A 2,500-nucleotide genomic window follows, 5' to 3' on the forward strand; every position below is an offset into this window, starting at 1 on the left:
TCTCTCTCTCTCTCTCTCTCGTGTCAAAATGAAAACAGCTTCCAGCCCCTTTCATGAAGGACTACTTGTGCATATTGCAAGATGTCAGTTTCTAAGTGAATGAGCAAAAGAGCATACAGCACCTGGTATTCCCAGGCGGTCTCCCATCCAAGTACTAACCAGGCCCGACCCTGCTTAGCTTCCGAGATCAGACGTGATCGGGCGTTGCCAGGCTGGTATGGCCGTACGAAATAAGTTGACAACCATAGGCTACTTATCCATATACAGATTTAGCAATTGACAATGCAAGGTAGTCTCTCTCTCTCTCTCTCTCGTGTCAAAATGAAAACAGCTTCCAGCCCCTTTCATGAAGGACTACTTGTGCATATTGCAAGATGTCAGTTTCTAAGTGAATGAGCAAAAGAGCATACAGCACCTGGTATTCCCAGGCGGTCTCCCATCCAAGTACTAACCAGGCCCGACCCTGCTTAGCTTCCGAGATCAGACGAGATCGGGCGTTGCCAGGCTGGTATAGCCGTACAAAATAAGTTGACAACCATAGGCTACTTATCCATATACAGATTTAGCAATTGACAATGCAAGGTAGTCTCTCTCTCTCTCTCTCTCTCTCTCTCGTGTCAAAATGAAAACAGCTTCCAGCCCCTTTCATGAAGGACTACTTGTGCATATTGCAAGATGTCAGTTTCTAAGTGAATGAGCAAAAGAGCATACAGCACCTGGTATTCCCAGGCGGGCTCCCATCCAAGTACTAACCAGGCCCGACCCTGCTTAGCTTCCGAGATCAGACGAGATCGGGCGTTGCCAGGCTGGTATGGCCGTACGAAATAAGTTGACAACCATAGGCTACTTATCCATATACAGATTTAGCAATTGACAATGCAAGGTGGTCTCTCTCTCTCTCTCTCGTGTCAAAATGAAAACAGCTTCCAGCCCCTTTCATGAAGGACTACTTGTGCATATTGCAAGATTTCAGTTTCTAAGTGAATGAGCAAAAGAGCATACAGCACCTGGTATTCCCAGGCGGTCTCCCATCCAAGTACTAACCAGGCCCGACCCTGCTTAGCTTCCGAGATCAGACGAGATCGGGCGTTGCCAGGCTGGTATGGCCGTACGAAATAAGTTGACAACCATAGGCTACTTATCCATATACAGATTTAGCAATTGACAATGCAAGGTAGTCTCTCTCTCTCTCTCTCTCTCTCTCTCTCGTGTCAAAATGAAAACAGCTTCCAGCCCCTTTCATGAAGGACTACTTGTGCATATTGCAAGATGTCAGTTTCTAAGTGAATGAGCAAAAGAGCATACAGCACCTGGTATTCCCAGGCGGTCTCCCATCCAAGTACTAACCAGGCCCGACCCTGCTTAGCTTCCGAGATCAGACGAGATCGGGCGTTGCCAGGCTGGTATAGCCGTACAAAATAAGTTGACAACCATAGGCTACTTATCCATATACAGATTTAGCAATTGACAATGCAAGGTAGTCTCTCTCTCTCTCTCTCTCTCTCTCTCTCTCTCTCTCGTGTCAAAATGAAAACAGCTTCCAGCCCCTTTCATGAAGGACTACTTGTGCATATTGCAAGATGTCAGTTTCTAAGTGAATGAGCAAAAGAGCATACAGCACCTGGTATTCCCAGGCGGTCTCCCATCCAAGTACTAACCAGGCCCGACCCTGCTTAGCTTCCGAGATCAGACGAGATCGGGCGTTGCCAGGCTGGTATGGCCGTACGAAATAAGTTGACAACCATAGGCTACTTATCCATATACAGATTTAGCAATTGACAATGCAAGGTGGTCTCTCTCTCTCTCTCTCGTGTCAAAATGAAAACAGCTTCCAGCCCCTTTCATGAAGGACTACTTGTGCATATTGCAAGATTTCAGTTTCTAAGTGAATGAGCAAAAGAGCATACAGCACCTGGTATTCCCAGGCGGTCTCCCATCCAAGTACTAACCAGGCCCGACCCTGCTTAGCTTCCGAGATCAGACGAGATCGGGCGTTGCCAGGCTGGTATGGCCGTACGAAATAAGTTGACAACCATAGGCTACTTATCCATATACAGATTTAGCAATTGACAATGCAAGGTAGTCTCTCTCTCTCTCTCTCTCTCTCTCTCTCGTGTCAAAATGAAAACAGCTTCCAGCCCCTTTCATGAAGGGCTACTTGTGCATATTGCAAGATGTCAGTTTCTAAGTGAATGAGCAAAAGAGCATACAGCACCTGGTATTCCCAGGCGGTCTCCCATCCAAGTACTAACCAGGCCCGACCCTGCTTAGCTTCCGAGATCAGACGTGATCGGGCGTTGCCAGGCTGGTATGGCCGTACGAAATAAGTTGACAACCATAGGCTACTTATCCATATACAGATTTAGCAATTGACAATGCAAGGTAGTCTCTCTCTCTCTCTCTCTCTCTCTCTCTCTCTCTCTCTCTCTCTCTCTCGTGTCAAAATGAAAACAGCTTCCAGCCCCTTTCATGAAGGACTACTTGTGCATATTGCAAGATG

At 47.0% G+C, this 2,500-nt stretch overlaps 8 non-coding genes across 8 annotated transcripts; all 8 read right to left on the reverse strand.

Moving 5' to 3' along the window:
* Positions 1 to 110: 110 nt before the first annotated feature.
* On the reverse strand, positions 111 to 229 carry LOC146264659 (5S ribosomal RNA). The gene has a single exon (XR_014727754.1). It is a non-coding gene; the product is annotated as a 5S ribosomal RNA (ribosomal RNA).
* A 174-nt stretch (positions 230 to 403) lies between these two features.
* On the reverse strand, positions 404 to 522 carry LOC146264660 (5S ribosomal RNA). Its single transcript, XR_014728795.1, has one exon. It is a non-coding gene; the product is annotated as a 5S ribosomal RNA (ribosomal RNA).
* A 182-nt stretch (positions 523 to 704) lies between these two features.
* LOC146264661 (5S ribosomal RNA) lies at positions 705 to 823 on the reverse strand. Its single transcript, XR_014728462.1, has one exon. It is a non-coding gene; the product is annotated as a 5S ribosomal RNA (ribosomal RNA).
* Positions 824 to 995: 172 nt separating this feature from the next.
* LOC146264662 (5S ribosomal RNA) lies at positions 996 to 1,114 on the reverse strand. The gene has a single exon (XR_014726049.1). It is a non-coding gene; the product is annotated as a 5S ribosomal RNA (ribosomal RNA).
* A 184-nt stretch (positions 1,115 to 1,298) lies between these two features.
* Positions 1,299 to 1,417, reverse strand: LOC146264663 (5S ribosomal RNA). Its single transcript, XR_014728796.1, has one exon. It is a non-coding gene; the product is annotated as a 5S ribosomal RNA (ribosomal RNA).
* Positions 1,418 to 1,609: 192 nt separating this feature from the next.
* LOC146264664 (5S ribosomal RNA) lies at positions 1,610 to 1,728 on the reverse strand. Its single transcript, XR_014726050.1, has one exon. It is a non-coding gene; the product is annotated as a 5S ribosomal RNA (ribosomal RNA).
* Positions 1,729 to 1,900: 172 nt separating this feature from the next.
* Positions 1,901 to 2,019, reverse strand: LOC146264665 (5S ribosomal RNA). The gene has a single exon (XR_014726051.1). It is a non-coding gene; the product is annotated as a 5S ribosomal RNA (ribosomal RNA).
* A 184-nt stretch (positions 2,020 to 2,203) lies between these two features.
* On the reverse strand, positions 2,204 to 2,322 carry LOC146264666 (5S ribosomal RNA). Its single transcript, XR_014727755.1, has one exon. It is a non-coding gene; the product is annotated as a 5S ribosomal RNA (ribosomal RNA).
* Between the last annotated feature and the right edge of the window lie 178 nt (positions 2,323 to 2,500).

This window comes from Hypomesus nipponensis, chromosome 12 (assembly GCF_054491055.1).
Source record: "Hypomesus nipponensis isolate SF chromosome 12, ASM5449105v1, whole genome shotgun sequence".
Classification (NCBI taxonomy): Eukaryota; Metazoa; Chordata; class Actinopteri; order Osmeriformes; family Osmeridae; genus Hypomesus; species Hypomesus nipponensis.